The 19,490-nt window shown below is 41.0% G+C and overlaps 25 non-coding genes across 25 annotated transcripts; all 25 read right to left on the bottom strand.

The window, feature by feature from the left end:
- Positions 1-127: 127 nt before the first annotated feature.
- Positions 128-246, bottom strand: LOC113757555. The gene has a single exon (XR_003466385.1). It is a non-coding gene; the product is annotated as a 5S ribosomal RNA (ribosomal RNA).
- Positions 247-668: 422 nt separating this feature from the next.
- On the bottom strand, positions 669-787 carry LOC113757569. Its single transcript, XR_003466398.1, has one exon. It is a non-coding gene; the product is annotated as a 5S ribosomal RNA (ribosomal RNA).
- Positions 788-1,201: 414 nt separating this feature from the next.
- Positions 1,202-1,320, bottom strand: LOC113757559. Its single transcript, XR_003466389.1, has one exon. It is a non-coding gene; the product is annotated as a 5S ribosomal RNA (ribosomal RNA).
- A 410-nt stretch (positions 1,321-1,730) lies between these two features.
- On the bottom strand, positions 1,731-1,849 carry LOC113757579. Its single transcript, XR_003466408.1, has one exon. It is a non-coding gene; the product is annotated as a 5S ribosomal RNA (ribosomal RNA).
- Positions 1,850-2,264: 415 nt separating this feature from the next.
- Positions 2,265-2,383, bottom strand: LOC113757564. Its single transcript, XR_003466394.1, has one exon. It is a non-coding gene; the product is annotated as a 5S ribosomal RNA (ribosomal RNA).
- Positions 2,384-2,798: 415 nt separating this feature from the next.
- Positions 2,799-2,917, bottom strand: LOC113757556. Its single transcript, XR_003466386.1, has one exon. It is a non-coding gene; the product is annotated as a 5S ribosomal RNA (ribosomal RNA).
- A 411-nt stretch (positions 2,918-3,328) lies between these two features.
- LOC113757580 lies at positions 3,329-3,447 on the bottom strand. Its single transcript, XR_003466409.1, has one exon. It is a non-coding gene; the product is annotated as a 5S ribosomal RNA (ribosomal RNA).
- Positions 3,448-3,861: 414 nt separating this feature from the next.
- On the bottom strand, positions 3,862-3,980 carry LOC113757562. Its single transcript, XR_003466392.1, has one exon. It is a non-coding gene; the product is annotated as a 5S ribosomal RNA (ribosomal RNA).
- A 414-nt stretch (positions 3,981-4,394) lies between these two features.
- Positions 4,395-4,513, bottom strand: LOC113757561. The gene has a single exon (XR_003466391.1). It is a non-coding gene; the product is annotated as a 5S ribosomal RNA (ribosomal RNA).
- Positions 4,514-10,088: 5,575 nt separating this feature from the next.
- LOC113757558 lies at positions 10,089-10,207 on the bottom strand. Its single transcript, XR_003466388.1, has one exon. It is a non-coding gene; the product is annotated as a 5S ribosomal RNA (ribosomal RNA).
- A 414-nt stretch (positions 10,208-10,621) lies between these two features.
- Positions 10,622-10,740, bottom strand: LOC113757576. Its single transcript, XR_003466405.1, has one exon. It is a non-coding gene; the product is annotated as a 5S ribosomal RNA (ribosomal RNA).
- Positions 10,741-11,155: 415 nt separating this feature from the next.
- LOC113757570 lies at positions 11,156-11,274 on the bottom strand. The gene has a single exon (XR_003466399.1). It is a non-coding gene; the product is annotated as a 5S ribosomal RNA (ribosomal RNA).
- Positions 11,275-11,689: 415 nt separating this feature from the next.
- On the bottom strand, positions 11,690-11,808 carry LOC113757571. Its single transcript, XR_003466400.1, has one exon. It is a non-coding gene; the product is annotated as a 5S ribosomal RNA (ribosomal RNA).
- A 413-nt stretch (positions 11,809-12,221) lies between these two features.
- LOC113757565 lies at positions 12,222-12,340 on the bottom strand. Its single transcript, XR_003466395.1, has one exon. It is a non-coding gene; the product is annotated as a 5S ribosomal RNA (ribosomal RNA).
- Positions 12,341-12,754: 414 nt separating this feature from the next.
- On the bottom strand, positions 12,755-12,873 carry LOC113757566. The gene has a single exon (XR_003466396.1). It is a non-coding gene; the product is annotated as a 5S ribosomal RNA (ribosomal RNA).
- Positions 12,874-13,282: 409 nt separating this feature from the next.
- On the bottom strand, positions 13,283-13,401 carry LOC113757577. Its single transcript, XR_003466406.1, has one exon. It is a non-coding gene; the product is annotated as a 5S ribosomal RNA (ribosomal RNA).
- Positions 13,402-13,815: 414 nt separating this feature from the next.
- LOC113757573 lies at positions 13,816-13,934 on the bottom strand. The gene has a single exon (XR_003466402.1). It is a non-coding gene; the product is annotated as a 5S ribosomal RNA (ribosomal RNA).
- A 413-nt stretch (positions 13,935-14,347) lies between these two features.
- LOC113757574 lies at positions 14,348-14,465 on the bottom strand. The gene has a single exon (XR_003466403.1). It is a non-coding gene; the product is annotated as a 5S ribosomal RNA (ribosomal RNA).
- A 415-nt stretch (positions 14,466-14,880) lies between these two features.
- LOC113757578 lies at positions 14,881-14,999 on the bottom strand. The gene has a single exon (XR_003466407.1). It is a non-coding gene; the product is annotated as a 5S ribosomal RNA (ribosomal RNA).
- A 414-nt stretch (positions 15,000-15,413) lies between these two features.
- LOC113757575 lies at positions 15,414-15,532 on the bottom strand. The gene has a single exon (XR_003466404.1). It is a non-coding gene; the product is annotated as a 5S ribosomal RNA (ribosomal RNA).
- A 414-nt stretch (positions 15,533-15,946) lies between these two features.
- Positions 15,947-16,065, bottom strand: LOC113757567. The gene has a single exon (XR_003466397.1). It is a non-coding gene; the product is annotated as a 5S ribosomal RNA (ribosomal RNA).
- A 959-nt stretch (positions 16,066-17,024) lies between these two features.
- Positions 17,025-17,143, bottom strand: LOC113757572. The gene has a single exon (XR_003466401.1). It is a non-coding gene; the product is annotated as a 5S ribosomal RNA (ribosomal RNA).
- A 426-nt stretch (positions 17,144-17,569) lies between these two features.
- LOC113757560 lies at positions 17,570-17,688 on the bottom strand. The gene has a single exon (XR_003466390.1). It is a non-coding gene; the product is annotated as a 5S ribosomal RNA (ribosomal RNA).
- Positions 17,689-18,103: 415 nt separating this feature from the next.
- Positions 18,104-18,222, bottom strand: LOC113757563. Its single transcript, XR_003466393.1, has one exon. It is a non-coding gene; the product is annotated as a 5S ribosomal RNA (ribosomal RNA).
- Positions 18,223-19,169: 947 nt separating this feature from the next.
- Positions 19,170-19,288, bottom strand: LOC113757557. The gene has a single exon (XR_003466387.1). It is a non-coding gene; the product is annotated as a 5S ribosomal RNA (ribosomal RNA).
- Positions 19,289-19,490: the final 202 nt, after the last annotated feature.

The following is a 19,490-nucleotide window of genomic DNA, read 5'->3' on the forward strand; positions in this document are numbered from 1 at the left end:
TCGCCCGCTTCAGACCCGCTTCCATGCTTGACAAGAAGCAAAATATTAAAAGCAATCGTTCCGACGAGCTAAATTACTACAGGTAAAGGAACGAATAGGAAATTTGGATTTCGAAACAAAAAAGAGAGGGGTGCAACACGAGGACTTCCCAGGGGGTCACCCATCCTAGTACTACTCTCGCCCAAGCACGCTTAACTTCGGAGTTCTGATGGGATCCGGTGCATTAGTGCTGGTATGATCGCACCCGCCATGTTCCTTTCGTTTTATTCTATTAAACTACCCCGTCCTGCGAAGCAGTGTGGCTTTTCTAGACCGAAATTCATTTTAAGCGACAATTCAAGCATTTTCCTCTTATCCTTTTATTGATTAACTTTATATTTTTTTTGTTTTTATTGCATTTGCACCCTGTTTTTTTCCCTCATCCCGCAACTCTAAATTATCATGAAATCAATCCTTCACGCTTGCGGTGATACATTTGCGCCCACAAATTTGAGCGACGATCCGGGCTTTGATCAAGTCGTACCGTTCCTTGATTTGTCTTCGCGCCTTCAGACCCGCCTTCATGCTTCGAACAAAGGAGCAAAATATAAAGCAATCGTTCCGACGGAGCTAAATTACTACAGGATAAAGAACGAATAGGAAATTTGGATTTCGAAACAAAAAAAAGAGGGGTGCAACACGAGGACTTCCCAGGGGGTCACCCATCCTAGTACTACTCTCGCCAAAGCACGCTTAACTTCGGAGTTCTGATGGGATCCGGTGCATTAATGCTGGTATGATCACACCCGCCATTTTCCTTTCGCTTTATTCCTTTAAACTACCCAGTCCTGAAAAGCAGTGTGGCTTTTCTAGACCGAAATTCATTTTAAGCGTCAATACAAGCATTTTTCTCTTATCCTTTTATTTATTTACTTTATATTTTTTTTGTTATTGATTTGCACCTTATTTTTTTCCCTCATCCCGCAACTCTAAATTATCATGAAATCAATCCTTCACGCTTGCGGTGATACATTTGCGCCGACAAATTTGAGCGACGATCCGGGCTTTGATCGAGCAATACCGTTCCTGATTTGTCTCGCGCCTTCAGACCCGCCTTCATGCTTCGACAAGGAGCAAAATATAAAGCAATCGTTCCGACGGAGCTAAATTACTACAGGATAAAGAACGAATAGGAAATTTCGATTTCGAAACAAAAAAAAGAGGGGTGCAACACGAGGACTTCCCAGGGGGTCACCCATTCTAGTACTACTCTCGCCTAAGCACGCTTAACTTCGGAGTTCTGATGGGATCCGGTGCATTAGTGCTGGTATGATCGCACCCGCCATGTTCCTTTCGCTTTATTTTTTTAAACCACCCCGTGCTGCGAAACAGTGTGGCTTTTCTAGACCGAAATTCATTTTAAGCTTCGATTCAAGCATTTTCCTCTTATCCTTTTATTTATTTAATTTACATTTTTTTTGTTATTGATATGCACCTTATTTTTTTCCCTCATTCCGCAACTCTAAATTATCATGAAATCAATCCTTCACGCTTGCGGTGATACATTTGCGCCCACAAATTTGAGCGACGATCCGGGCTTTGATCGAACGTACCGTTCCTGATTTGTCTCGCGCCTTCAGACCCGCCTTCATGCTTCGACAAGAAGCAAAATATAAAGCAATCGTTCCGACGGAGCTAAATTACTACAGGATAAAGAACGAATAGGAAATTTGGATTTCGAAACAAAAATGAGAGTGCAACACGAGGACTTCCCAGGGGGTCACCCATCCTAGTACTACTCTCGCCCAAGCACGCTTAACTTCGGAGTTCTGATGGGATCCGGTGCATTAGTGCTGGTATGATCGCACCCGCCATGTTCCTTTCGCTTTATTCTTTTAAAATACCCCGTCCTGCGAAGCAGTGTGGCTTTTCTAGACCGAAATTAATTTTAAGCGTCAATTCAAGCATTTTCCTCTTATCCTTTTATTTATTTACTTTATATTTCTTTTTGTTATTGATTTGCACCCTATTTTTTTCCCTCATCCCGCAACTCTAAATTATCATGAAATCAATTCTTCACGTTTGCGGTGATACATTTGCGCCGACAAATTTGAGCGACGATCCGGGCTTTGATCGAGCAATACCTTTCCTGATTTGTCTCGCGCCTTCAGACCCGCCTTCATGCTTCGACAAGGAGCAAAATATAAAGCAATCGTTCCGACGGAGCTAAATTACTACAGGATAAAGAACGAATAGGAAATTTCGATTTCGAAACAAAAAAAAGAGGGGTGCAACACGAGGACTTCCCAGGGGGTCACCCATTCTAGTACTACTCTCGCCTAAGCACGCTTAACTTCGGAGTTCTGATGGGATCCGGTGCATTAATGCTGGTATGATCGCACCCGCCATTTTCCTTTCGCTTTATTCCTTTAAACTACCCAGTCCTGCGAAGCAGTGTGGCTTTTCTAGACCGAAATTCATTTTAAACGTCAATTCAAGCATTTTTCTCTTATCCTTTTATTTATTTACTTTATGTTTTTTTTTGTTCTTGATTTGCACCCTGTTTTTTTCCCTCATCCCGCAACTCTAAATTATCATGAAATCAATCCTTCACGCTTGCGGTGATAAATTTGCGCCCACAAATTTGAGCGACGATCCGGGCTTTGATCGAGCCGTACCGTTACTGATTTGTCTCGCGCCTTCAGACCCGCCTTCATGCTTCGACAAGAAGCAAAATATAAAGCAATCGTTCCGACGGAGCTAAATTACTACAGGACAAAAAACGAATAGGAAATTTGGATTTCGAAACAAAAAAGAGAGGGGTGCAACACGAGGACTTCCCAGGGGGTCACCCATCCTAGTACTATTCTCGCCCAAACACGCTTAACTTCGGAGTTCTGATGGGATCCGGTGCATTAGTGCTGGTATGATCGCACCCGCCATGTTCCTTTCGCTTTATTCTTTTAAACCACCCCGTGCTGCGAAACAGTGTGGCTTTTCTAGACCGAAATTCATTTTAAGCTTCGATTCAAGCATTTTCCTCTTATCCTTTTATTTATTTAATTTACATTTTTTTTGTTATTGATATGCACCTTATTTTTTTCCCTCATTCCGCAACTCTAAATTATCATGAAATCAATCCTTCACGCTTGCGGTGATACATTTGCGCCCACAAATTTGAGCGACGATCCGGGCTTTGATCGAACCGTACCGTTCCTGATTTGTCTCGCGCCTTCAGACCCGCCTTCATGCTTCGACAAGAAGCAAAATATAAAGCAATCGTTCCGACGGAGCTAAATTACTACAGGATAAAGAACGAATAGGAAATTTGGATTTCGAAACAAAAATGAGAGTGCAACACGAGGACTTCCCAGGGGGTCACCCATCCTAGTACTACTCTCGCCCAAGCACGCTTAACTTCGGAGTTCTGATGGGATCCGGTGCATTAGTGCTGGTATGATCGCACCCGCCATGTTCCTTTCGCTTTATTCTTTTAAAATACCCCGTCCTGCGAAGCAGTGTGGCTTTTCTAGACCGAAATTAATTTTAAGCGTCAATTCAAGCATTTTCCTCTTATCCTTTTATTTATTTACTTTATATTTCTTTTTGTTATTGATTTGCACCCTATTTTTTTCCCTCATCCCGCAACTCTAAATTATCATGAAATCAATTCTTCACGCTTGCGGTGATACATTTGCGCCGACAAATTTGAGCGACGATCCGGGCTTTGATCGAGCAATACCGTTCCTGATTTGTCTCGCGCCTTCAGACCCGCTTCATGCTTCGACAAGAAGCAAAATATAAAGCAATCGTTCCGACGGAGCTAAATTACTACAGGATAAAGAACGAATAGGAAATTTGGATTTCGAAACAAAAAAAAGAGGGGTGCAACACGAGGACTTCCCAGGGGGTCACCCATCCTAGTACTACTCTCGCCTAAGCACGCTTAACTTCGGAGTTCTGATGGGATCCGGTGCATTAATGCTGGTATGATCACACCCGCCATTTTCCTTTCGCTTTATTCCTTTAAACTACCCAGTTCTGAAAAGCAGTGTGGCTTTTCTAGACCGAAATTCATTTTAAGCGTCAATACAAGCATTTTCCTCTTATCCTTTTATTTATTTACTTTATATTTTTTTTGTTATTGATTTGCACCTTATTTTTTTCGCTCATCCCGCAACTCTAAATTATCATGAAATCAATCCTTCACGCTTGCGGTGATACATTTGCGCCGACAAATTTGAGCGACGATCCGGGCTTTGATCGAGCCGTACCGTTCCTGATTTGTCTCGCGCCTTCAGACCCGTCTTCATGCTTCGACAAGAAGCAAAATATAAAGCAATCGTTCCGACGGAGCTAAATTACTACAGGATAAAGAACGAATAGGAAATTTGGATTTCGAAACAAAAAAAAGAGGGGTGCAACACGAGGACTTCTCAGGGGGTCACCCATCCTAGTACTACTCTCGCCTAAGCACGCTTAACTTCGGAGTTCTGATGGGATCCGGTGCATTAATGCTGGTATGATCGCACCCGCCATTTTCCTTTCGCTTTATTCCTTTAAACTTGTGGCGACCCCACTTCCCCCTGAGGCGAACCAAAGGGTTGGCGGGCCGTCTGCCCAGCTCTCGCCAGGACTCACGCACGCACACTAACCCAAATCCTATCGAAGAATAGCCTAACTATTACAATGTCGCTTCCTTTCAAAATAAGTCAACATCTACCACATTAACTTCAGAGACAACAAGGAACTTAAAATCGCCAATCTATGGCCCTTAGACATCACATGCTCTAGAACCAAGGAATAAGGTCGTTCGTATCTAGTTACATCAATCCATAATTCACAAACACAAATATATTATCCAACCTCCGAAATAGGGTTTACACATTTTCCAGCTTCAAGCGGCAATCCAAAAACAAAAGTACAGAATTCAAGTTAAAACACAATACAAGCCTACACAATAGCCATAATATTCGTTACATCCCATACGAGAAGAAAAGAAACATGAATAAGTCTCAGCGCTTTCAGTCTCCAGAACCTATTAAGGAAAACAAATACGTGGGGTGAGCTAAAGCTCAGTGGTGCCCCAAAACATGCAATCACATAAATCAAACAGCGGTTAATAATTTAAATCAAATTGAAACAGTTAGTAAAGCGTGTAACAGCACAAGGTAGGATACAAGGGCTCTCAGGAGCCATTTTCCACGTCTGATCAGATACCATCGTAGTTGACCCTCCGTCAACTTTCCCTACTTAATTTCCATGTAGATACACTTATTTTAAACCTAACCCGTCACCGTTCATACCTCTGCTTTGGGCCCAAACTTCATCTACCGACGCAGTATACTCGAGATATACCCGTAATAAAATTTTGTCGAAGGATTCACCTATCGACTTTATTGTAGATCGATTCAGATGTCGAGGGATTCACCCAACGACTCACTACATTTAGATTCAAGGGTTTTTGTAGATCGATTCAGATGTCGAGGGATTCACCCAACGACTCACTACATTTAGATTCAAGGTTTTTGTAGATCGATTCAGATGTCGAGGGATTCACCCAACGACTCACTACATTTAGATTCACGGATTCATTAGAGAATGTTTCACACATGTCACCACTCGAACGGCTAGTGCGATAAAGTACACACTGCTCACTTCGATGGATCAAAAATCATTCATTGCATTTTGACAATTATCACATAGCGAATTGATAAAGCGCTTAACCACATAACATAGAACAAGCAGGGACACTCACCAAGAGTGAAGTTCAGATATTGGATTGAGGATCGAATTCCGCGTCCTCGTAAAATCCTAGAATATCAGAATTTAAGCCATAAGTCTTCTATTGGAACTTTTGGCTTGCACATGTAGAGTTTTCTAGCATGTTGCTAGTTTACTTTTTCTCAAAATATTTTACTTGGAATCGAGCTTGTGAGAACCGTACAATATTTCTTATAATATTCCTGGAATACTTTTCCTCGAAGAAAATACTATTATTATTTTCTTAAAATAAGTCGGCAAGATATTTAATATCAAGGCTAGAAGTATACCTTGAGAAAAAGTTCCTTTGAGTGGCGGTGCTTGCAAAATCTTTGCTAAGGCTTTAGGGTAAGGTCTATTGAAAAATGTTGCTAGAATAAGGTTTTTCTTTTCTTCTTGCCAAGCAGGTTGCTACGTTTAAAACCAAAATGATCGAGTTTCACCTTTTAAATTTTCCTTAGTTCCGACTAGCCTTAAACGATTTATAACGAAGGAAGGAATTTGGAACAAAACTAAGGTTTTGAGTCTGGGAGAATCATTTCCCCAAATTGATAAGGCTAGTTTAACTTAAGGGATAAAAGTCATGTTGCCCAAGTTTCTAAGGCAAAAATAGTAGACGCTATGTTTAGCAATATGATGCTAAATCTGTACCGTTCGAGACTTAAAGCAAAATATTTTTCATTTACTTAGTCAAGCGTTTACTTGGAGTCACAAGGTCGGTACAACTTCTCACATTTTCGATTCCAATCCAAAATCACGTTTTCTCAATATTGCACAATTAGAATTTAAACAGTAATAACACTAGGGCTCGTCAATTCTTAGCCCTGTGTTCCAACAAATTTATATCTAAGCATAAGCAGGAAAATTTACCAAGGCTTCGTCATTACTTAGCACTTGATAATCAGTACTTATATCAACTCACAGTTTCACAAAATAGTAGCACAGATTTCCAAACAAATTTCAGCAATTCAGTTATCCATGCAGGATGGGAATTCATAGAGCCCACCGTCAACAATTTCGACACATTATGCTCCAATGAAAATAATGTCGACCATTAGCTTTGCGAACCTTGGAATACGAGTAGAAATTGTTTCACTAGCCAGGCTTAAGCATACGTTTAGCAAGTACCTTCTTACCCTCTAATCCTTTGAAAATTTCAGGAACACCCTAGGGTCAAACCACAATTCAGTCAAGAGTTTGAACCACTAGTAATATAAGGTCCCAATCCGAATTCAAGTGGAGATTTAAAATGAAACAGGTCATTCATGCCAAACAGTTTACTTTGAAAATTCACCGACAGTAGTACACATGGAGTAAAAATACGAAATTTCTACAGGGCGAAGATCTATGATTCTAGTTTCAAATGCCGCTGACGGCGCCTTAAACGGATTTTCCTACCCCAAGATATAACCGTTTTATCGAGACTGGTCAGGGACTTCCGAAAATCTGGAGTTTCATTTTTCACTTATGAAAAACTCCTTTTTCTTTTCTTTTCACACCAAAAGTTTTTATTCAAACCATCGTACATTTCTTATAGGGCTCCAAAACAACATATTTCAAGCATCATTTTTCAAGAAAAATTTCCAAGAACCAAGCAAATTTTCAACTCAATTCTCGGCTGTCTCAACGAAAATTCCAGCAATTGTATACTAGCGTTTTTGGTTTCAGCTTTACATGTACTAATTGGTTCATTGCTGAACAAATTGTATATCTTAAAATTTGTATCTCTTATGAAATTCTGAGCCATCATAATCCAAGGAAATAAAATAAATTTCCAGAAACAAATTGAATTTTTCCAACGATATTGAAATTCTGGTTCATACCCCTTCGGCTATCACCCAAAATTTCCAGCAATCAATCTACTTTAGTTCGAATTTTTCCCTTGGTTTAATTATGGTGTTAGTTACTCAAATTCAGTATTTAAACACATAGCAAGATAATGAACAATTCCAGCTTAAGAGTTGAATTTAAACCATGGTTACAAACCCCAAAATTTCCAGGTTTAAACCTCACGGCTTCTCTCAAGATTTCCAGAAATAACAATGGTTCTAAAACAGAATTTTCTTTGGTTAAAGCAGAATTTTTGGTACTCTATTAGGACATGTAAACACGTAGCTAGCTAGTAGAGGTTTTCAAATCAAATCCAGGTTCAAGCTACTATTGTACTCAACTAACACAAATCCAGAAATTTTACCAACTATTCTCGAATGATCATTCATGAACCAAATTTTTCGGCTTTCCTTTTATTTTCCAAGTAATCCAGGCTAATTAAATTCATGCATGACTCTAATCATAATAATCATCCGAGATTCGATTAGTTAATCACCCATGCATGCTCAATTCATTTCCGGAAAACACATTAGAGCTGCACTTCCAATCATCTTCTCGGCTAAGACATTTTCCTCCTAAAACAGAAGTTTCTTAAGCTTTACCATTATCATCCGAAAGCACAATCAACATGCATGGTCTTAATCATCCAGTTTTTATTCAGCTAAGTACACTTAGGTGCTTAGATTGTCACTGGAAAAACAAAAGTGAAGCCGCATTTCCAATCAGCTTCTCAGCCGAAACATTTACTTCCAAAACAGATTTCCTAAGACTTTGATTTCATTAATCGGCTGTCTAAACCATGCATGCATGTCCCTAATGGTTTCAATCTACCTCTGATAACTCCTAAAATGATCCAGAAATTTACCTCACAACTAGTCAAGCTTTCACACGAAATTCTGGAAAATGTTTTCCTCCTCTCGGCTCACAAGCACGCGACAGGGTAGTGGTCCTGGTTCAGTGGGTTGCGGCTGGAATTGGCGAGGTGCAGAGTGGTTAAGGTTGCAGTTGTGATGTTGGTCTGAAGTTATCGAAGGTGGTGATGGTTCTCTGGTTTCTCCCTCAGCTTACGGACAAGACAAAAGGAAAATGCAACTCGCGGACAGCACCAGAAATCTTCCTCCTTCAGCTCCTCTTTGTCGATAATAACTAAGCAGAAGAGGGATGTGTTTTGTGGTCTGAGTTATAGAATGGGACTGACTGAGATGTGCCGTGGTTATGTATGTGTTTTGTGGCTAGAATTTGGTAGAGTGTGAAGATGGTTTTACGTATGGAATTGGAGAGTTTCTGATTGGTTAAGTGGGCGGCAATGGAAGGCTGAACAAGGGAATGTTTGGCCGAGCATTGTGAGGTTGTGGTATAGTGGAGGTTTTGTGAAATTGTGGAGGGCATTTTGGTCCATTCACTTTGCCCCCTAACCTCTTCTCAATCCTCAATTCTATCTTAAATCCAATACTTATCACCAATTGAAATTTGAAAGCCTAATTCTACACTAATATACCGAAACCGTTTTATCGAATATAATCGGTTACGAATTAATATTAAGGTTCCTAACATTTGTACTTTATTAACTTATTAAAATCAAGTTTGACCTTGTTATAAAAATCTAACATTTAACGTTAGTACTAATAGGAATTTATTTTGAGGAAATTAAGGTTATCGATTGGTTGTCCTTTAAATTGTTTGAGTCAAGGAAATTAAGATCCTAATTTTTTATATGTTAGTACGAAGAATTAATTCTTAACTCTAAGATATTAATTTAGTATAGTAAAACTAAGAAATTCATAGTCTAGGGAGATTATATCATTCTTCATTTATAACGTGCGTTTAACTACTTATTTGAAAACAAGAAAACATATATAACTCAAGAATTATTAACTTAGTGTAGCAAAGCTAAGTGCTTTAATAGTTAGCACCGTTATGTTATTTTGCACACAAAAATTATTTTTATATACTTGTTTACAACAAATGAACTAACGTGGTAGATTAGAATAAGAATTACGAAGGAATTATGCACTAGTATATAAAAGTGAGTGAAAGTAATACTAGAAAAGATTTAAAGAATACGAAGGCTAAATAAAAGTGAGGTCGAAGTAAGCATTGGTATTTCTGCAAAATTCAAGGTTCTCACAAAACTACCCAGTCCTGAAAAGCAGTGTGACTTTTCTAGACCGAAATTCATTTTAAGCGTCAATACAAGCATTTTCCTCTTATCCTTTTATTTATTTACTTTATATTTTTTTTGTTATTGATTTGCACCTTATTTTTTTCCCTCATCCCGCAACTCTAAATTATCATGAAATCAATCCTTCACGCTTTCGGTGATACATTTGCGCCGACAAATTTGAGCGACGATACGGGCTTTGATCGAGCCGTACCGTTCCTGATTTGTCTCGCGCCTTCAGACCCGCCTTCATGCTTCGACAAGAAGCAAAATATAAAGCAATCGTTCCGACGGAGCTAAATTACTACAGGATAAAGAACGAATAGGAAATTTGGATTTCGAAACAAAAAAGAGAGGGGTGCAACACGAGTACTTCCCAGGGGGTCACCCATCCTAGTACTACTCTCGCCCAAGCACGCTTAACTTCGGAGTTCTGATGGGATCCGGTGCACTAGTGCTGGTATGATCACACCCGCCATGTTCCTTTCGCTTTATTCTTTTAAACTACCCCGTCCTGCGAAACAGTGTGGCTTTTCTAGACCGAAATTCATTTTAAGCGTCAATTCAAGCATTTTTCTCTTATCCTTTTATTTATTTACTTTATATTTTTTTTTGTTATTGATTTGCACCCTGTTTTTTCCCTCATCCCGCAACTCTAAATTATCATGAAATCAATCCTTCACGCTTGCGGTGATATATTTGCGCCGACAAATTTGAGCGACGATCCGGGCTTTGATCGAGCCGTACCGTTACTGATTTGTCTCGCGCCTTCAGACCCGCCTTCATGCTTCGACACGAAGCAAAATATAAAGCAATCGTTCCGACGGAGCTAAATTACTACAGGATAAAGAACGAATAGGAAATTTCGATTTCGAAACAAAAAAGAGAGGGGTGGAACTCGAGGACTTCCCAGGGGGTCACCAATCCTAGTACTACTCTCGCCCAAGCACGCTTAACTTCGGAGTTCTAATGGGATCCGGTGCATTAGTGCTGGTATGATCGCCCCCGCCATGTTCCTTTCGCTTTATTCTTTTAAACCACCCCGTGCTGCGAAACAGTGTGGTTTTTCTAGACCGAAATTCATTTTAAGCTTCAATTCAAGCATTTTCCTCTTATCCTTTTATTTATTTACTTTATATTTTTTTTTGTTATTGATTTGCACCCTATTTTTTTCCCTCATCCCGCAACTCTAAATTATCATGAAATCAATCCTTCACGCTTGCGGTGATACATTTGCGCCGACAAATTTGAGCGACGATCCGGGCATTGATCGAGCAATACCGTTCCTGATTTGTCTCGCGCCTTCAGACCCGCCTTCATGCTTCGACAAGAAGCAAAATATAAAGCAATCGTTCCGACGGAGCTAAATTACTACAGGATAAAGAACGAATAGGAAATTTGGATGTCGAAACAAAAAAAAGAGGGGTGCAACACGAGGACTTCCCAGGGGGTCACCCATTCTAGTACTACTCTCGCCTAAGCACGCTTAACTTCGGAGTCCTGATGGGATCCGGTGCATTAATGCTGGTATGATCGCACCCGCCATTTTCCTTTCGCTTTATTCCTTTAAACTACCCAGTCCTGCGAAGCAGTGTGGCTTTTCTAGACCGAAATTCATTTTAAGCGTCAATTCAAGCATTTTTCTCTTATCCTTTTATTTATTTACTTTATATTTTTTTTTGTTATTGATTTGCACCCTGTTTTTTTCCCTCATCCCGCAACTCTAAATTATCATGAAATCAATCCTTCACGCTTGCGGTGATACATTTGCGCCGACAAATTTGAGCGACGATCCGAGCTTTGATCGAGCCGTACCGTTACTGATTTGTCTCGCGCCTTCAGACCCGCCTTCATGCTTCAACAAGAAGCAAAATATAAAGCAATCTTTCCGACGGAGCTAAATTACTACAGGATAAAGAACGAATAGGAAATTTTGATTTCGAAACAAAAAAGAGAGGGGTGCAACTCGAGGACTTCCCAGGGGATCACGCATCCTAGTACTACTCTCGCCCAAGCACGCTTAACTTCGGAGTTCTGATGGGATCCGGTGCATTAGTGCTGGTATGATCGCCCCCGCCATGTTCCTTTCGCTTTATTCTTTTAAACCACCCCGTGCTGCGAAACAGTGTGGCTTTTCTAGACCGAAATTCATTTTAAGCTTCAATTCAAGCATTTCCTCTTATCCTTTTATTTATTTACTTTATATTTTTTTTGTTATTGATTTGCACCCTATTTTTTTCCTTCATCCCGCAACTCTAAATTATCATGAAATCAATCCTTCACGCTTGCGGTGATACATTTGCGCCGACAAATTTGAGCGACGATCCGGGCTTTGATCGAGCAATACCGTTCCTGATTTGTCTCGCGCCTTCAGACCCGCCTTCATGCTTCGACAAAGAGCAAAATATAAAGCAATCGTTCCGACGGAGCTAAATTACTACAGGATAAAGAACGAATAGGAAATTTGGATTTCGAAACAAAAAAAAGAGGGGTGCAACACGAGGACTTCCCAGGGGGTCACCCATTCTAGTACTACTCTCGCCTAAGCACGCTTAACTTCGGAGTTCTGATGGGATCCGGTGCATTAATGCTGGTATGATCGCACCCGCCATTTTCCTTTCGCTTTATTCCTTTAAACTACCCAGTCCTGCGAAGCAGTGTGGCTTTTCTAGACCGAAATTCATTTTAAGCGTCAATACAAGCATTTTCCTCTTATCCTTTTATTTATTTACTTTATATTTTTTTTGTTATTGATTTGCACCTTATTTTTTTCCCTCATCCCGCAACTCTAAATTATCATGAAATCAATCCTTCACGCTTGCGGTGATACATTTGCGCCGACAAATTTGAGCGACGATCCGGGCTTTGATCGAGCAATACCGTTCCTGATTTGTCTCGCGCCTACAGACCCGCCTTCATGCTTCGACAAGGAGCAAAATATAAAGCAATCGTTCCGACGGAGCTAAATTACTACAGGATAAAGAACGAATAGGAAATTTCGATTTCGAAACAAAAAAAAGAGGGGTGCAACACGAGGACTTCCCAGGGGGTCACCCATCCTAGTACTACTCTCGCCCAAGCACGCTTAACTTCGGAGTTCTGATGGGATCCGGTGCATTAGTGCTGGTATGATCGCACCCGCCATGTTCCTTTCGCTTTATTCTTTTAAAATACCCCGTCCTGCGAAGCAGTGTGGCTTTTCGAAATTCATTTTAAACGTCAATTCAAGCATTTTTCTCTTATCCTTTTATTTATTTACTTTATGTTTTTTTTTGTTCTTGATTTGCACCCTGTTTTTTTCCCTCATCCCGCAACTCTAAATTATCATGAAATCAATCCTTCACGCTTGCGGTGATACATTTGCGCCCACAAATTTGAGCGACGATCCGGGCTTTGATCGAGCCGTACCGTTACTGATTTGTCTCGCGCCTTCAGACCCGCCTTCATGCTTCGACACGAAGCAAAATATAAAGCAATCGTTCCGACGGAGCTAAATTACTACAGGATAAAGAACGAATAGGAAATTTCGATTTCGAAACAAAAAAGAGAGGGGTGGAACTCGAGGACTTCCCAGGGGGTCACCAATCCTAGTACTACTCTCGCCCAAGCACGCTTAACTTCGGAGTTCTAATGGGATCCGGTGCATTAGTGCTGGTATGATCGCCCCCGCCATGTTCCTTTCGCTTTATTCTTTTAAACCACCCCGTGCTGCGAAACAGTGTTGTTTTTCTAGACCGAAATTCATTTTAAGCTTCAATTCAAGCATTTTCCTCTTATCCTTTTATTTATTTACTTTGTATAATTTTTTTTATTGATTTACACCCTATTTTTTTCCCTCATCCCGCAACTCTAAATTATCATGAAATCAATCCTTCACGCTTGCGGTGATACATTTGCGCCGACAAATTTGAGCGACGATCCGGGCATTGATCGAGCAATACCGTTCCTGATTTGTCTCGCGCCTTCAGACCCGCCTTCATGCTTCGACAAGAAGCAAAATATAAAACAAACGTTCCGACGGAGCTAAATTACTACAGGATAAAGAACGAATAGGAAATTTTGATTTCGTAACAAAAAAGAGAGGGGTGCAACTCGAGGACTTCCCAGGGGGTCACGCATCCAAGTACTACTCTCGCCCAAGCACGCTTAACTTCGGAGTTCTGATGGGATCCGGTGCATTAGTGCTGGTATGATCGCCCCCGCCATGTTCCTTTCGCTTTATTCTTTTAAACCACCCCGTGCTGCGAAACAGTGTGGCTTTTCTAGACCGAAATTCATTTTAAGCTTCAATTCAAGCATTTCCTCTTATCCTTTTATTTATTTACTTTATATTTTTTTTGTTATTGATTTGCACCCTATTTTTTTCCTTCATCCCGCAACTCTAAATTATCATGAAATCAATCCTTCACGCTTGCGGTGATACATTTGCGCCGACAAATTTGAGCGACGATCCGGGCTTTGATCGAGCAATACCGTTCCTGATTTGTCTCGCGCCTTCAGACCCGCCTTCATGCTTCGACAAAGAGCAAAATATAAAGCAATCGTTCCGACGGAGCTAAATTACTACAGGATAAAGAACGAATAGGAAATTTGGATTTCGAAACAAAAAAAAGAGGGGTGCAACACGAGGACTTCCCAGGGGGTCACCCATTCTAGTACTACTCTCGCCTAAGCACGCTTAACTTCGGAGTTCTGATGGATCCGGTGCATTAATGCTGGTATGATCGCACCCGCCATTTTCCTTTCGCTTTATTCCTTTAAACTACCCAGTCCTGCGAAGCAGTGTGGCTTTTCTAGACCGAAATTCATTTTAAGCGTCAATACAAGCATTTTCCTCTTATCCTTTTATTTATTTACTTTATATTTTTTTTTGTTATTGATTTGCACCTTATTTTTTTCCCTCATCCCGCAACTCTAAATTATGATGAAATCAATCCTTCACGCTTGCGGTGATACATTTGCGCCGACAAATTTGAGCGACGATCCGGGCTTTGATCGAGCAATACCGTTCCTGATTTGTCTCGCGCCTACAGACCCGCCTTCATGCTTCGACAAGGAGCAAAATATAAAGCAATCGTTCCGACGGAGCTAAATTACTACAGGATAAAGAACGAATAGGAAATTTCGATTTCGAAACAAAAAAAAGAGGGGTGCAACACGAGGACTTCCCAGGGGGTCACCCATCCTAGTACTACTCTCGCCCAAGCACGCTTAACTTCGGAGTTCTGATGGGATCCGGTGCATTAGTGCTGGTATGATCGCACCCGCCATGTTCCTTTCGCTTTATTCTTTTAAAATACCCCGTCCTGCGAAGCAGTGTGGCTTTTCTAGACCGAAATTCATTTTAAACGTCAATTCAAGCATTTTTCTCTTATCCTTTTATTTATTTACTTTATGTTTTTTTTTGTTCTTGATTTGCACCCTGTTTTTTTCCCTCATCCCGCAACTCTAAATTATCATGAAATCAATCCTTCACGCTTGCGGTGATACTTTTGCGCCCACAAATTTGAGCGACGATCCGGGCTTTGATCGAGCCGTACCGTTACTGATTTGTCTCGCGCCTTCAGACCGCCTTCATGCTTCGACAAGAAGCAAAATATAAAGCAATCGTTCCGACGGAGCTAAATTACTACAGGACAAAAAACGAATAGGAAATTTGGATTTCGAAACAAAAAAAAGAGGGGTGCAACAAGAGGAATTCCCAGGGGGTCACCCGTCCTAATACTGCTCACGCCCAAGCACGCTTAACTTCGGAGTTCTGATGGGATCCGGTGCATTAATGCTGGTATGATCACACCCGCCATTTTCCTTTCGCTTTATTCCTTTAAACTACCCAGTCCTGAAAAGCAGTGTGGCTTTTCTAGACCGAAATTCATTTTAAGCGTCAATACAAGCATTTTCCTCTTATCCTTTTATTTATTTACTTTATATTTTTTTTGTTATTGATTTGCACCTTATTTTTTTCGCTCATCCCGCAACTCTAAATTATCATGAAATCAATCCTTCACGCTTGCGGTGATACATTTGCGCCGACAAATTTGAGCGACGATCCGGGCTTTGATCGAGCAATACCGTTCCTGATTTGTCTCGCGCCTTCAGACCCGCCTTCATGCTTCGACAAGAAGCAAAATATAAAGCAATCGTTCCGACGGAGCTAAATTACTACAGGATAAAGAACGAATAGGAAATTTGGATTTCGAAACAAAAAAGAGAGGGGTGCAACACCAGGACTTCCCAGGGGGTCACCCATCCTAGTACTACTCTCGCCCAAGCACGCTTAACTTCGGAGTTCTGATGGGATCCGGTGCACTAGTGCTGGTATGATCACACCCGCCATGTTCCTTTCGCTTTATTCTTTTAAACTACCCCGTCCTGCGAAACTGTGTGGCTTTTCTAGACCGAAATTCATTTTAAGCGTCAATTCAAGCATTTTTCTCTTATCCTTTTATTTATTTACTTTATATTTGTTTTTGTTATTGATTTGCACCCTGTTTTTTCCCTCATCCCGCAACTCTAAATTATCATGAAATCAATCCTTCACGCTTGCGGTGATATATTTGCGCCGACAAATTTGAGCGACGATCCTGGCTTTGATCGAGCCGTACCGTTCCTGATTTGTCTCGCGCCTTCAGACCCGCCTTCATGCTTCGACAAGAAGCAAAATATAAAGCAATCGTTCCGACGGAGCTAAATTACTACAGGATAAAGAACGAATAGGAAATTTGGATTTCGAAACAAAAAAGAGAGGGGTGCAACACGAGGACTTCCCAGTGGGAGTCACCCATCCCTAGATACTATTCTCGCCCAAAACGCTTAACTTTCGGAGTTCTATGATGGGATCCGCGTTGCATTAGCTGCTGGTATGATCGCACCCGCCATGTTCTTTCGCTTTTTTATTCTTTAAACCACCCCGTGCTGCGAAACCGTGTGGCCTTTTCAGACGAAATTCATTTTAAGCTTCGATTCAAGCATTTTCTCTTATCCTTTTATTGATTTACTTATATATTTCTTTTGTTATTGATTTGCACCCTATTTTTTTCCTCATCCGCAACTCGTAATTATCATGAAATCAAATTCTTTTCACGACTTGCGGTGATACATTTGCGCCGGACAAATTTGAGCGACGATCCGGGCTTGATCGAGCCAATTACCGTTCCTGATTTGTCTCGCGCCTTCAGACCCGCTTCATGCTTCGACAAGAAGCAAAATATAAAGCAATCGTTCCGACGGAGCTAAATTACTACAGGATAAAGAACGAATAGGAAATTTGGATTTCGAAACAAAAAAAAGAGGGGTGCAACACGAGGACTTCCCAGGGGGTCACCCATCCTAGTACTACTCTCGCCTAAGCACGCTTAACTTCGGAGTTCTGATGGGATCCGGTGCATTAAAGCTGGTATGATCCCACCCGCCATTTTTCTTTCGCTTTATTCCTTTAAACTACCCAGTCCTGAAAAGCAGTGTGGCTTTTCTAGACCTGAAATTAATATTTCAGCGTCAATACACAGATTTTCCTCTATCCTCTTTATTGTATTTACTTTATATTTTTTTGTTATTGATTTGCACCTTATTTTTTTTCCCTCATCCCGCAACTCTAAATCTATCATGAAATCAATCCTTCACGGGCTTTGCGTGATACAATCATTGCGCCGACAATTTGAGCGACGATCGCGGCTCTTGCATCGAGCAATACCGTTCTGATCTGTCCTCGCGCCTTCAGACCCCGCCTTCATTGTTCGACAAGGAGCAAAAATATAAAGCAATCGTTCCGACGGAGCTAAATTACTACAGGATAAAGATCGAAGGGAAATTTCCGATTTCGAAACAAAAAAAAGAGGGGTGCAACACGAGGACTTCCCAGGGGGTCACCCATCCTAGTACTACTCTCGCCGAAGCACGCTTAACTTCGGAGTTCTGATGGGATCCGGTGCATTAGTGCTGGTATGATCGCACCCGCCATGTTCCTTTCGTTTTATTCTATTAAAATACCCCGTCCTGCGAAGCAGTGTGGCTTTTCTAGACCGAAATTCATTTTAAACGTCAATTCAAGCATTTTTCTCTTATCCTTTTATTTATTTACTTTATGTTTTTTTTTGTTCTTGATTTGCACCCTGTTTTTTTCCCTCATCCCGCAACTCTAAATTATCATGAAATCAATCCTTCACGCTTGCGGTGATACATTTGCGCCCACAAATTTGAGCGACGATCCGGGCTTTGATCGAGCCGTACCGTTACTGATTTGTCTCGCGCCTTCAGACCCGCCTTCATGCTTCGACAAGAAGCAAAATATAAAGCAATCGTTCCGACGGAGCTAAATTACTACAGGACAAAAAACGAATAGGAAATTTGGATTTCGAAACAAAAAAAAGAGGGGTGCAACACGAGGACTTCCCAGGGGGTCACCCATCCTAGTACTACTCTCGCCTAAGCACGCTTAACTTCGGAGTTCTGATGGGATCCGGTGCATTAATGCTGGTATGATCACACCCGCCATTTTCCTTTCGCTTTATTCCTTTAAACTACCCAGTCCTGAAAAGCAGTGTGGCTTTTCTAGACCGAAATTCATTTTAAGCGTCAATACAAACATTTTTCTCTTATCCTTTTATTTATTTACTTTATATTTTTTTTGTTATTGATTTGCACCTTATTTTTCCTCACTCCGCAACTCTAAATTATCGATGAAATCATCCTTCCGCTTTGCCGGTGATACATTTGCCGCCGAACAAATTTGAGCGACGATCCGGGCTTTGATCGAGCATTACCGTTCCTGATTGTGTCTCGCGCCTTCAGACCCGCCTTCATTGCTTCGACAGGAGCAAAATATTAAAGCAATCGTTCCGACGGAGCTAAATTATACAGGATAAAGAACGAATAGGAAAAATTTCGATTTTCGAAACAAAAAAAGAGGGGTGCACACGAGGACTCCCAGCGGCACCCATTCTAGTATACTCTCGCCAAGGCACGCTTAACTTCGGAGTTCTGACTCGGATCCGGTGCATTAATGTGTCATTGATCGCACCCGCCATTTTCCTTCCGCTTTATTCCTTTAAACTACCCAGTCCTGCCGAAGCAGTGTGGCTTTTCTAGACCGAAATTCATTTTAAGCGTCAATACAAGCATTTTCCTCTTATCCTTTTATTTATTTACTTTATATTTTTTTTGTTATTGATTTGCACCTTATTTTTTTCCCTCATCCCGCAACTCTAAATTATCATGAAATCAATCCTTCACGCTTGCGGTGATACATTTGCGCCGACAAATTTGAGCGACGATCCGGGCTTTGATCGAGCAATACCGTTCCTGATTTGTCTCGCGCCTTCAGACCCGCCTTCATGCTTCGACAAGGAGCAAAATATAAAGCAATCGTTCCGACGGAGCTAAATTACTACAGGATAAAGAACGAATAGGAAATTTCGATTTCGAAAGAAAAAAAAGAGGGGTGCAACACGAGGACTTCCCAGGGGGTCACCCATCCTAGTACTACTCTCGCCCAAGCACGCTTAACTTCGGAGTTCTGATGGGATCCGGTGCATTAGTGCTGCTATGATCGCACCCGCCATGTTCCTTTCGCTTTATTCTTTTAAAATACCCCGTCCTGCGAAGCAGTGTGGCTTTTCTAGACCGAAATTCATTTTAAACGTCAATTCAAGCATTTTTCTCTTATCCTTTTATTTATTTACTTTATGTTTTTTTTTGTTCTTGATTTGCACCCTGTTTTTTTCCCTCATCCCGCAACTCTAAATTATCATGAAATCAA

This window comes from Coffea eugenioides, unplaced genomic scaffold (genome assembly GCF_003713205.1).
Source record: "Coffea eugenioides isolate CCC68of unplaced genomic scaffold, Ceug_1.0 ScVebR1_3134;HRSCAF=4288, whole genome shotgun sequence".
In the NCBI taxonomy this organism is placed as follows: Eukaryota; Viridiplantae; Streptophyta; class Magnoliopsida; order Gentianales; family Rubiaceae; genus Coffea; species Coffea eugenioides.